Source organism: Peromyscus californicus, unplaced genomic scaffold (genome assembly GCF_007827085.1).
Source record: "Peromyscus californicus insignis strain IS unplaced genomic scaffold, ASM782708v3 Scaffold_7__1_contigs__length_154581171, whole genome shotgun sequence".
Classification (NCBI taxonomy): Eukaryota; Metazoa; Chordata; class Mammalia; order Rodentia; family Cricetidae; genus Peromyscus; species Peromyscus californicus.
In genome coordinates, this window is record NW_026294595.1 from 2,008,046 (window position 1) to 2,022,350 (window position 14,305).

At 38.9% G+C, this 14,305-nt stretch overlaps 1 protein-coding gene across 6 annotated transcripts in view; it reads right to left on the minus strand.

The window, feature by feature from the left end:
* The window catches only part of Rabgap1 (RAB GTPase activating protein 1), a 129,969-nt gene that overhangs the window by 100,349 nt on the left and 15,315 nt on the right, over window positions 1-14,305 (minus strand). Inside the window, exon 1 of one of the 6 annotated variants that reach the window (XM_052726611.1) lies at window positions 6,835-6,982. The exons of the other annotated variants lie outside the window; for them this stretch is intronic. The gene's annotated coding sequence lies outside the window, so the exon portion shown is untranslated. Of the gene's footprint in view, window positions 1-6,834; window positions 6,983-14,305 lie in introns of those variants that run through there. 6 annotated transcript variants of the gene reach the window in all.

Below are 14,305 nucleotides of genomic sequence, written 5' to 3' on the forward strand. Positions count from 1 at the left end.
AGGCTGGCCTCAAACTCACAGAGATCCTCCTGCCTCTACCTTTCATGTGCTGGGATTAAAGGTGTGCACCACCACTGCCTGGCTGGATTTTTTTAAAAGATCATTTTTTTATGTGTGAACTTTTTTTCTGAATATGTATGTATGTACACCACATACAGTACCCAAGTACCCAAGGCCAGGAGAGGGCTTCAGATCCCATGGAACTGGAGTTAAGGATGGTTTTGAGCCATAATGTGGGTGCTGGGACTGAACCCAGGTCCTCTGCAAGAGCATTAAGTGCTCTTAACAACTGAGGCACTGCTCCAGTCCCTGTGCTTTGGGTTTTTAATTGAACATATAGTAACTAAGCAACATCATATGCCAAATACTATTTTCTCTTCTAAGGCTCAACTAAAACATCAAGAGTTGCACCATTCCTAAATATTAAACGGAAAAAAAAAAAAAACCAGAAAACAAAAATCATCAGTAATAGTAAACATAAGAAAACAACAATCCCAAGAGAAGGAGAATCACTTAACCAGCTAATGATACCGATAAGGATAGATTCTTTTCTGGACTTTCTGTTGCCTTTTATTTATGTCTCCTGCTTTAAGATTACAGTGTCGGGGCTGGAGAGATGACTCTGTGGTTAAGAGCAGTCTGCTCTTCCAGAGGACCCGGGTTCGACTCCCAGCACCCACATCGCAGCTCACAACTGTCTGTAACTACAGTTTGGGAGGACCCAAAAAACATTAATGCACATAAAATAACTGGAAAAAAAACCCGATTAAGGAGCCAGGTACAGTGGTACATGCATTTAATCCCAACACTCTAGAGTTAGAAGCAGGCAGGTCTTTGTGCACTCCAGGACATCCTCGTCTTAAGTTGCTGAGTTTTAAGCCGCCAGAGAGCTGTATTGGTAGACTCTGTCTCAAGAAAATACACAAAGACTATCAGCCCAAATTTACAAGCCCAAATATAAATACATAGTGGGGAAAAATATAGCAGTCCTCACTCATAGTTCTAACACTCAGGATGCTATGACAGGAGGACTTCTCTAAGTTTGAGGCCAGCCTTAGGTATGTAGTAAGTCCATGTTTCAAAAATGATCAAATAGGGGCACTTTTGGTTCCTGTAGAGGACCCAGGTTCTTTTCCCAGCATACAGATGGTGGCTCATAACCATCTGTAACTCTGGTTCAAGGGGAACCCCGTGTCTTCTGGCCTTTGTGGGTACCAAGCACACATGTGGTATACATACATAACACATGCAGGCAAAATATTCATAAATGTAAATTTTATTAAATTTAAATGAATACATAGTACCAGATTGAAAAATACTTTAAAATGGTTTTCCGAAAAGCCAACAGAAAAATGTTTTCATTCATCCACTGAATGGATACACATTGAACATCTGGTATAGTAAAGGTCATGTTAGTGAAGCAAATCAAAGTCTTAGCATAGAGGCATTTTTAAAAAAAAAAAGATTTTATGTATATGGTGCTCTATCTGCACATACACCTATGTGCCAAAAAGAGGGCATCAGATCCCATTAAAGAGGGCTGTGATTGCTGGGATTTGAACTCAGGACCTCTGAAAGAGCTGTCAATGCTCTTAACTGCTGAGCCATCTCTCCAGCCCCTGCAGATTCAAATTTATACAGGCTAATAGATGCTGATTTAGGGTACCAAACTAAGAGACATGTTGGGTAAGCACTAACTTAGACCTTTACTGAAAACAAACTTCAATAACTTCAGGATTTGATTTAGTAACCCTGGTATCTGTACAAGATCATCTTCCCCTTCTACTTCCAGGAATCTTCACGGTCCACTTGCCCATTTTCACTTAGAGTCAAAGGAAATGCTTCCTTTGCTGATGCTCCCATTGCAGTCAAAATTTGATTTTTTTTTTTTTTTTTTTTTTGCAAAAGCAAGGTTTAATTTCGGGATATCCAAATGCAATACAAGCCTAGGCAGGGACTTCGTCCAATACATCCAATGCAGTGGAGGCTGGAGGAAGTGCCCTCCTGTCCGCAAGCTCAGTTTTTAAAGGGAAAAGTCACAAGGTTACATCGTTTAGGGGTGCTAGTACGGGTACAATTCTGCTTGGCTCGCTTCTAGGGGCTTCTAGAAATTACTTCTAAGGGAGTGGTTGCCCGCCACCATTTCTCATTGGCTGCCCTCAGGTGGGGGCATTTTTTTTTTTTTTTTTTTTTTTTTTTTTTTTTTTTTTTTTTTGCAAAGACAAAATTAACTTTTAATTTCCCATGGAAGCCACAGAGAGAAACATAGCGATGGGAGAATCTCTTCAAACACACAATGGAGAATCCCATATTAAGCATCTTATCTGATTTGACTTATCAGATATAGCCAAGCATGCAGCTCTTTTAAATCCATAGATAAAGCCCCAGCTCTGAGAATGGATAAATGTCAGTGATACTTTTTCATATCTAATATCAGTCAAAACAGCTTTCATCGATACAGTAGATGAATACATAAACAATAAGATATATAAAGTTTCTGCCTGATACAATTTTCCTTCTAAGCAATTACTGATTATGTGCTTCTCTGTTACTTAACACAATGAGTACCAATCTCTGTCCCCTTCCAATAGATCAGCTACCATGTTTTCAACATTTATTTCTGCAATTCTCTAACATCACCAAAATTTTAGTTAAGACTCTGATTCTTTTTGCATCTGACTTATTCCATGAAAGTACATCAGTAATTACGTTGGTAAAGCATTAGCTATACAGACCAAGAGGGGCATTTTTATGGTCAGTTACCCTGGAAACCAGGGAGAGGACATTCCATAGTCTGGCAGGCATTACCTGGTGACTATCTTGTGACTCTGTACTTTTTTTACACTTCCTGGTTTTTGGAATCTGAACTGACTTGTTTCAGTAACTATTGGCCTATTCCTAGAAGGAAAAATCTTAGGCCTTAGTTTTTGGGTGAAGGCATTTTGGTCTTATTTCTAAGATGGCTCATTTTGGTCTAACATTTCCCCCTTCTCATGTGCCTAATGGAAGCCAATCATGGATTTTGGGATTTTTTTTTTAAAGCAGTATGTTGTTTGTTAATGTCATGATGAATGAGTCCTAATTTAATCTTTACATTGCTATTTTACAGATAATAAATTAAGTGTGAGTGTGATGGTGTGACTTGGTTAAGGTACTGTAACTGTCAGAAATCAAGACAAAAATTGAAATGTTATTGGTAGGTCCCAAAGCAGAGCTCTATTAAGACAAACATAACTGTTTAATATCTAATGCCTCAGTGCTGAGAAGTTTCTTTTAGAGCTTGTATTTTACGTTAGTTTTCCCTGCTGATTAAGTCTTCATCCTATTTCTGAACTGAATAGTGCAACAACAGCAGAAGGCCTGTGAAAACTCTCTTGAGTATAACCCCAGAGTCTAAGAACTTTTACCAATACCCTGAGGTCAGAAAGATTTGGAGGGCTCAAAGTTCCACTTGTTTCTTTGAAGAGGTGATAAAAAAAAAACAAAAAAAACTTAAGATAATTTACTTTGTTTGATTTTTTTAAAAAAACTGAAACTAACTGAATCCCTCAGCAGGAATGAGGTTTATCAAACACTATACAGTAAGACTCCTTCTCTCCAGCCTCCATGGACAGGCCATAAGAGCCTCTCCAGCCTCCACCATGCGGAGGCATCACAGAAATTGCTGCCTACTTCTGATAATACTCTAGAGACTTAAACTAATCTTTGTCTTAAGACACTAAGGACTAATTTTGTTGTTTTAAAATTCTATTTTTATCAGTTAGCACAAGAAGCCATCTACTCTTGGTTCTTCATCTTTCAGTCTCTAATTCCAGTTGCTATAGACAATAAAGTACAAACTCCTTTGTGAAAATAGTTGATGATCTCCATTCATTTCTACAAGTCTCCATGGCACTTTACCACTTAATACATATTATCCTTTTGTTTTTAAATATCACATAAATTAAAATCCATGCTTCTTTCTGTTTTTCATTAATGGCTGTTGTCTTAGCTCTTAGTCTGACACACAGTGGATATTCAAATGTTTACTAAAGAAGCAGGACAAACACCAGAGCAAGCGTATGCAGTACCATTTAAACTGCATCTGGGGAGATGTAGGAAGGGGACAGGTCTTGTTATATAACCCAGGTTTGTCTCAAACCTGTGACCGCCTGAATGCTGTTCTTATTTGTGACAATGAAGCATGCAATCTGAAGTTAAGAAAAACCCAATTAGAATAATACACCTCGGGCTGGCGTTACAGCTTACTGGAACATCACATGCATAGCATGTGAGAGGTGCAGAGTTTGATCCCCCAGCACCAAGAACAAACAAGAAAAAAAAAAACCTCACCCTACACCATTTTTACTATGCATAGTACACTGGTTGTACCACTCCTTTCTTGCTCACCCTAGGTATACAGTTTCTATAAGAGAAAAATGATACAATGTCTATCTCATAGAGTTACTGTAAAATGACCAAGGGCTTTATGTGGATATATACATACAAAAGACTTAATACACACAGAATATTACATACAGTCAAATACTAAAGGTTTATTTATTTATTTATTTTTGGTTTTTCGAGACAGGGTTTCTCTGTGTAGCTTTGCACCTTTCCTGGATCTCGCTCTGTAGACCAGGCTGGCCTTGAACTCACAGAAATCCACCTGGCTCTGCCTCCCGAGTGCTGGGATTAAAGGCGTGCGCCACCACCGCCCGGCTAAAGGTTTTTTTAAAAAAAGATTTATTTATTATGTATACAGTGTTCTGCCTGCATGCCAGAGGGCATTGGATCTTATTATAGATGGCTGTAAGCCACCATGTGGCAGGGAATTGAATTCAGGACCTTTGGAAGAGTAGCCAGTGCTCTTAACCTCTGAGCCATCTCTCCAGCCCAAAGCTTTTCAAAATTTAGAAAAAAAAATTAGATATTAGCTAATCTAAACATTCCAATTTATGAAGCATATTACTAAAGCAAAATATATAGATTTCCTAATTGGACACTGTAATCTATTTTAATCTAAATAAATATAAAGGAACACTTAGAAGAAAAAGTCTCATTTTTGTACACCACTACAGAGTAAGATGTATCCTACTTACAGAGGAAAGAACATCAGCACTTTTGGGGTGGGGGGTGGGGGGCGACAACAGGGTCCTACGTGGCCCAGGACGGCCTCTTACTCACTTTGTAGCTGAGAATAATTCTGAACTTCTGAGCCTCCTAGGATGACAGGTGGGTGCCACTGCACCTGGTGTATACAATGCTTGGGATCAAATTCTGGTCTGCATGCACGTCACACAAGCACATCATGAACTGAACACAGCCTCTCAGCCCTCCCATCTTTAATACACACACGGACATCTTGGTGTTTGGTAGGCATTTCAAGTTTGTCTCCTGCTTTCACAAAGGTGATAAGTGTCAAATGCTACCAAGAACACCATGGTATTAAGCAGAGCAGTGGGATGTTTTCTTTTCTATATATGGTGGTACCCAAAAAGCCAAAAGGAAAATAAATAAAAAATAAAATCATCTGAGGTGAAAGTTAATTTCCTTCACTTATGTGCTGGGATTTAAGGCTTGGGTCACCATTGCCCAGGTGGTGTTATATTTTTCATAATATCTAACCTTTCATTACTTTTATCTTATTGACTCATAAAAGACCACTGGAGATTTTTATAAAAGATTTATTTATTTCCACGAGTGCTCTATCTGCATATGACTTTATGCCAGAAGAGGGCATCATATCCTCCTAGAGATGGTTGTGAGCCACCATGTGGTTGCTGGGAATTGAACTCAGACCTCTGGAAGAACTGCAGGTCTCTTAACCACTGAGCCATCTTTCCAGCCCCACCACTGGAGGTTTTGATTGAAACACAGTCTCAGCCAGGTCAGGTAAGGTGGCACATGCCAGTTGAGCATGGAGCACTTAGAAGGCTGAGGCAGGGTTATTAAGAGTTCAAATTTGGCTGGGCATGATAAGACTCTTTTGCAAAAGTTTAAAAAATAGAAAATTAACAGAAGACAGGTAGACATCTATGTAATTCCAGCTCAAATTCACTGCTGGGTGACATCAAATGACAATTTTATGCTCAACTATGCCCTTCTGCGAAGACCATAGGAAAAAAAAATGCACCTCAGGGCCAGTGAAATGACTCTGTATAAAGGCATTTGCCACTAAGCCTGGTTACCTGAGTTCGATTCTCAGAACCCATACAACAGAAGAAAACCAATTCCCAGGAGCTGTCCTCTGATTTCTACATGCACTGTGGCATGTAAGTGTGCACACATGTACGTACAATGTCCCCCACACCCCCATATTCTCCCTCCACACATAAAATGATTTTTAAAATGTACCTGAGTCACACTGAAGGTGCATATTCATTCTTGGTCTCCTCTAGACACCATTAATGTGTATTGAAATGGAAAATAGTACTCACAGTAAGAGAGCTTCTGAGATTTTTTTGGATAGAGTACTATTAAATATTTGTATTGGCTCTAGTTACTAAAATTAATCAGTTAACAGTGAACTTACTTGTAGTCAGGCATGGTGGTCCACACTTTTAATCCCAGCACTCTGGAGGCAGAGGTGAGCAGATCTCTGTGAGTTTGAGGCCAACGTGGTCTACATAATGAGTTCCAGGACAGCCAGGGCTGTTACACAGAGAAACCTTTCTACTACACACTAATACTACCCTAGTCCTATATTTTCTCTGAATTCAAGATAGGCATTTCTATTACGTTTCATTTCTTTTTTATTCAAGACCGAGTGTCTGATCTATGCCAGGAACCTACAAGGCAGTGTTATGGTAAGAAATAAGACATACTTTTTACTTTTGCCAGGTAGATACTCACTTATAGTATGCTGTGGAATAATCCTTTTGTACACTGTGAATATGCATTACTCCCAGTGGTTTAATAAAGAGCCAACTGGCCAATAGCTAGACAGGAAGAGGTAGGCAGGGGAGCTAGACTGGGAGACTGCTGGGAGGAAAAAAGGCGGAGATGCCAGCGAGCTGCAGCGGAGGTGATGAACAGGTCGTGCTGAAAAAAAAAAGGCACCGCCATGTGGTATAGCATAGATAAGAAATATGGGTTAATTGAAGGTGTAAGAGCTAATTAGTAACAAGCCTAAGCTATTGGCTGAGGATTTGTAATTAATAATAAGTCTCTGTGTGGTTATTTGGGAGCCAGTTGTTGGTACAGAGCTGACTGGTGGGACAAAATAGTCCACCCACAGTATTAAAGAAAATGTATTTGTATTGCAGTACAGTGCTTGGTATATGCCACAGGGGTTATTACCTGGAAGGGTTCTACTATAAAAGTCTAAGGTCATCTCAAACCAAATCATTCTACCTGCATGTCTCATACAACTATATTCCTCCAGGTTTTCTCTATCCTAGTTAACCACAGATCCAAGAGAAACAAAACAGAAAAAAAACTTTAATTCTTCTTTTTCTTCCTTCCTTCCTTCCTTCCTTCCTTCCTTCCTTCCTTCCTTCCTTCCTTCCCAATTCAGGGTTTCTCTGTGTAGACCTGGCTTTCCCAGAGCTCACTCTGTAGACCAGGCTGGCCCCAAACTCACAGAGATCCATCCACCTGCTTCTGCCTCCCGAGTGCTGGGATTAAAGGTGTGCACCACTATCACTCAGCCGATTCTTCTTATTACTCCTCCCAGTTGGGAGTTCTAATGAATTTTAGCAGCAAGCATACCCTTCTTCAAAAAGCTTCATTCTCTAGACCAAGTTCTCAACCTTCCTAATTCTGTGACCCTCTAATATAGTTCATGTTTTGGTGACCCCCAACCATAAAATTACTTGCATTGCTACTTCATAACTGTAATTTTGCTACTGTTACAAATCATAATATAAATACCTATGTTTTCCAATGGTCTTAAGTGAACCCTGTGAAAGGGTCATTTGGTGTGGTGACCCACAGGTTGAGAACTGCTGCTCTAGATTCTCTCTGGTCATTAATTTTCTAGTTACAGAATTTCTAAATATTACATATGATCCTGTAGTCAATCCTTCTCTACCTTCATCAAAATCTGTGCTAATTCCTGAATGAAAACAGCATGAAGGCTGTGGGATGGCTCGGTGCATAAACGTACCTGCTGTCAGACCTGAGTACTTGGGTTTGATATCTCAGGAACCTACATGATGAAAGGAAAGAACAGACCCTACAAACTAGTTTAGTCCTCTGACATCCCTATACATGCACAAAGTAAGTAGATACATAAATAAATGTCTTTAAAGTTTTTTTAAAGCAAGGTTGATGGCACAGAGTAACTACTGAGAGCACTGACAGCTATTCCAGAGGAACCGAGTTTGGTTCCCAGTACCTATACTGTGATTCATCCAGTTCTAGGGGATCTGATGTCCTTTTCTGGTCTCTGCAGGCACCAGGCATGTACATGGTACACAGACATGCATGCAAACAAAACACCAATACACACAAAATAATGTCTTTTCCTTTGGCATGTTTAATTGTGATGTTTAACAGACATCCTTGCAGTTTAAGATGACACTTAAAAAAATTCTCTATTAAAAAAATTAGAAGGGGGCTGGAGAGACAGCTCAGTAGTTAAAGAACACTTTCCAGAGGACCCCAGTTCCAATTCCCAGAATCCATCTGGTGACTCACAATCACCTGTAATTCCTGTTTTAAAAAATCTGATACCCTCTTCTAGCTTTCATAGGTATCAGGCACATATGCAATACACAGATACACATGCAGGCAAAACACCCATACGCATAAAAATGATTTTAAAAATTAAAAAGAAATTAAACAGGGAAGAAAACTAAATGAAACCCAAATTCTTTGAATCACGTAAGTCTTCAAAATCTTGAACCTGGCTTTCATTTTAATCGTATCAAATCATACCACACAATCAACCAAATATTACACTAATTTTTAGGCTTGAAAACGTTTGTATGGGGGTGGGTCCTAAGTGAGAAATGTGCCTCTATTTTCCCAGTGGGCTCTTTTCCCTCTCCAATGACAATCTAGTGACAGTTAAGCAGTCTGTCTTTCCCTCCTTATTCTGAAATGTTCATTACTTCATGTTAGGCCTTCTAAGCCTTTTTGTTTGCCTTTAAGTTTTATCACAAGAATTATGATATATACTATATAACAAGTAAGTTACACCTCTCTTCTACTCTACTGCACTCACCCCCTAGTCATTTTAGAAGTAAATATTAACTATAAACTACCATGATACATGCTGGGAAAACATGGTCACAATGCAGTTCAACTGAGAATCAAAAATATACAGAAAAAAAATATTACACTCACACCCAACATGTACTTTTCCCCACAGCACCTAAACAATACAACATAACAAATAAAAAGTTATTTACGTTGTATCAAGTATTCTAAGAGACAATATAAAGTATGTGGGTTGTAGGATATGCAAAGTTGTCCAGATTATATGCAAATACTACACCATTTTAGCATGGGTAGAGTCTTTGAACTAATCCTCTGCCCTGCAAGATACTGGGGACAACTACTGCATGAGTGTAATGGTAGGATCTAGTAATAGAAAGACAAATGACCAATATGCTACACTATATGTTAATACTTGGGAATATAGTTACAGAAAACAGGGAAAACTCAAAACCCAACAGCAGCACATTCTTTTGAGACAAAAAAAAATCTCACTGTATAGCCCCATTTAGCCTTAAAATTGACTCTTGCCTCAGCCTTCAGGGTGCTGGGATTACAGGAGTACGTCAACTACCCCAGCTACTACCCTTGAACATCTCTGACTCTATCAAAACCCCAAATGTCATGGCCAATAAGACAGTTCAACAATACCGAGTCTCAAAGCATACCCTGGATTTCTTTTGGAACAAACACACTCATGGATTCCTTCCTATTCCCCACCATTTTTTGTTGCTCAGTAAGCAAATTAGTACAACTTTATGGAGTCTTAAGGAGGATGCTTAAAACATCTTGCTAAATCTAAAAAGAAAGTAGTATGTATTAGTTAATGAGTGCCAATTTTAGGCCCAATGTGGAACTAGAAAGACTTAAACACAATATTGCTACTACCACACTAAGCTTGGCAGATGAAAATTAACTTTCTATGACAAACCAAAGCTAAGACAGGTTGAGTAACTTGCTTTAGCTCACAGAGAAGATTATAATAAAGCTTGGTATAAACCCAGGCACCTAGGTGTTTCAGTTCTTTTCTGGGCTGTATCTTACTGATTGGTATCCATATCTCCATTCTTTGCCTGTCCTCTGTGCTGTGTCCTTCTAAAATTCAACTCTGGTTAAGATCACTCTCGGTTCAGGAACTAGAACACAACAGGAAGTAACAAAACAAGGCTCAAAAATGTTATAGCAGGCCAATTCCCATCGGGTTCGAATCTTTAAAAGTAAAATAAGTACTGGGGAGACAGGTCAGCAGCAAGTCATTATTGCCATGGCAATCAAGAGGACTGCATTCTGATCCTTGGGACCCATTTTAAAGGGAAAAAGCCAGGCAACGTGGTATGTGTCCTAACCCCAGCACTGGGGTGTGGGTAGAACATCAAAGCTCACTTGACTGATGAGCTTCAGACTCAGCAAGAGGACCTATTTCAAAACATGAATGCAGAAAGCAACTGAGACCAACAGCCAACGTCCACCACCAGTTTCCACAAGCACATGTGCATAACCCCACAAAAAAGAACAATTAGGGTCTACAGTGGGGCTCAGTGGCAGAGCACATGCTTGGCATGTGTGAGGCTCTGGGTTTGATCCCCAGTACCAGAATTAAACAAGCAAGAGTAATAAGGGAATACACAGACTGGTCTAGATTCTTTGTTTTTTGTCAGTCTTTAAACTTTCTTTCCTTGCACTAGTTTTCACATGAATTTCTCATAGCATATTCCTCTGTAAAGGATGGAATAGATTTAACCAAATCAATGAAAAACCCTCCCATCATTACAAATACAGATTATTTTCCACCAATAATTGCTAAACAATGGGCATGGCTTTGTTTTAAAGTTTGACTATTAACTTGGGACTGCTGCTTTGAATTGTATTAGTGAAGTAATGGAATCATATGCAAGTAAGCCTTCTGATTAATTTCAGCCTAACTTTAAAAACCAAAACAAAAGAAAATTTAATTACCTTGGGTATACTTGCAATTAAAAATTAGAAAAGCCAGTTTATCTAAAAGTCATTCTTCAACAAATTATGAGACCAAGTTTTCTTTTAAATGTTCCACAAGTTGCAATCTTTCTACCATCACAGCCAAACACATGTGATAAAAATTTACCACTTGAGGCATGTTTAAGTGTCAAGTTTTGTGGCACTAAGCACATCCACATCACCACCACCTAAGATTTCTCTCCTCCCCAGTCTCTTGCAGCCACCATTCTATCTTCTGTCACCATGACTGCTACACTCTTGGAAACCTCTTAAGCAACAGGATTACAGAAAATCTGTCTTTTTCAAGATGGCTTCTTTCATTTAGTATAATGTCAAAGTCAATCAATGTTGTAGAAGACCTAACTTTTTTAAGAAAAGGGATTTTTCTTTTAAAGGCTGAATCACAAGTCATATTTTATACACACACACACACACACACACACACACACACACACACACACACACACACACACACATATATAGTTTATCCTCATAACCCAGGTTAAAACTATGAAAATGCACAAAATAAGGGGTTGACGAGAAGTCTCAACAGCTAAGAGTACTTGCTGTTTTTACAGAGGGCTTGACTTTGGTCCTAGCACCACAAGGACACTCACAACCACATGTAACTCCAGTTCCAGAGAATGTTGACACCCTCTTCTGGCCTCTGTAGAGACCAAACACACAGATGGTGCTCTGGCAGACAAGTAAACAAAGCCCTTACAAAATGAGTATAGTAAAATGCCTACAGAAAGTCGATGCTTTTTATTATTTTTCATTTTCTCATGAGTAATCAAGCCTTCTTATTTATCTAAAGGTTAACAATGTAGTCTAATAGGTTAAAAAAAAGAGTAAGAGTTAAATTTTGATTTTTCTCCTTAACACCTTAGTGATGTGATTTCAGTTATGTAAAATGAGAAGACAGAACCTTACTATTTTATGAATTACCTAAGAAAGGAGAAAACATCAGGTGCTTTGCAGTACAATAACCCATGAATTAGGTGTAAGTAACTCCATTTTAATCAATGAAAAAACTAAATCTCAAGTTTACAGAGTAGGTTTACCTCCAACCACATATTAAATTAAGTCTAAGACTTTGGGATGTCCATGTCTTTCTGGTCCCAAAGTTAATATTCCTCCCACTACACCTTGGTACTACTGAGAAAAAGCACCAGGGGTAGGAAGAGAAGTGTACATAAAACAATTCTCTTACCTGTGTTGATTAGCTGAATGCAATGATGCTGATACTGAAAATATAAAAGGCTGAAATGAGGGGCTGGAGAGATAGCTCAGTAGTTAAGAGCACTGGCTGCTCTTCCAGAGGCCCTGGGTTCAGTTCCCAACACCCACATGATAGCTCACAACTGCCTGTAACTCCAGTTTCAGAGGATCCAACACCTTTACATGGATATACATGCAGGCAAAACACAAATGCACATGAGATAAAAATAAATTATTTAGCCAGGCATGGTACACATGCCTTTAATCCCAGTACTTGGGAGGCAGAGGCCAGCCTGGTCTACAGAGCAAGTTCCAGGACAGCCAGGGCTACACAGAGAAACCCTATCTCAAACAAAAAAAAAAAGGCCGGGGGGGGGGGGGGGGGGGGGGGGGGGGCTGAAATGGTCTTCCTATGTTCCTATGGCTACTTCAGGACACAGTACTTTTTCTTCCCTCTAGAACTCTAAGTATGCTGGCTTCATGCCACTTCGAAGAAGTACCTCTAAAACTAAACATTTAAACTGTTATTTGAAAGCCCTTTTCACAATAGAAACTGCCAGGAACATAGGAAAATTAGCTTAATGTTAACATACTACTACTATTATCAAGGTCATTTTATTTTTCTGACTCCTGCTAGCACATTTAAAAAAATTTTTTAGTTGGGCAATGGTGGCACACGCCTTTGATCCTACCACTTAGGAGGCAGAGGCAGGCGGATCTCTGTAAGTTCCAAAACAGCCTGGTTTACAAAGTAAGTTTCTGGGACAGCCAGAAAAACAAAAACAAACAAACAAACAAACAAAAACCAAACTTTCATTTTTTTCTGAACAGATTTCAGAAGCATAATATAATTTACATTAGCATTGTGTAAATATAAAAATATGAATGCTGCCAGGCGGTGGCGCATGTCTTTAATCCCAGCACTTGGGAGGCAGAATCAGGTGGATCTCTGTTGAATAAGAGGCCAGCCTGGTCTAGAGAGCAAGATCTAGGACAGGCACCAAAACTATTCAGAGAAACCCTGTCTCAAAAAATATATATGAATGCTTTAAAGCATTGCAAGGTCTTTCAAAGACTTTTTTTTTTTTTGTCCTTTTAGGAAATTAGTCAACATAATTCCTCCTCATGCATATTTTCTATAACTTGCTTGTTTTTCAGAGGAATATCTTGAGAGCAGACCAGAAAAGTTTGATAGAGGTCCAGTCCATACTGACAAAGATGGATGGATGGATATTAGGAAGTGTATTAAGCACATGGTAAGGCAGTTCATTAGCATCTTAAATTACTGTAATAGGCATTTGTGCAAGAAGATACAAAATTCACAAATATTTAAATTCCATAGATGTTTTAAATCTACCTGAAAAGACCATTTCTTAAAGCCAAAATCAAAATATTGTAAATATAGGACTGGTTAAGTATTTGATTCTTGAGGTCAGACAGAAATCAGCCTTTTTTTTTTTTTTTTTCTTTGTTTTTTTTTCAAGACAGGGTTTCTCCTTGTAGCCCTCGCTGTCCTAGAACTAGCTCTATAGACCAGACTGGCCTCAAACTCACACAGATCTGCCTTCCTCTTCAGAGTGTTGATTAAAGGCATGCACCGCTGCCACTACCACCACTGGCCCCAAAATCAGCTTTTATTTGAATACACAGAGGATACAACAGATAACTCACGACAACAAAGAAATAATTTTTCTTCTGCAAGTAATTGAGGTCTAGACACAGAAAATCCTGTCACAGCAAGAGATTTATATGACATATCCCTACTCTCTATTGCCAGAAAACAGTTCATTCATCAGGATATCTTCAAAGGCACAGAGCTCATTATAAAATATTAAAACCATTGGCTATTTCCATCAATATCCTACATATACTCATCATTTCATCCAATTTAGATGTGAATACACTTACTATACTTCAAACATTCTGAGTCAAGCTGGATATAGTGGCCTTTAATACCAGCACT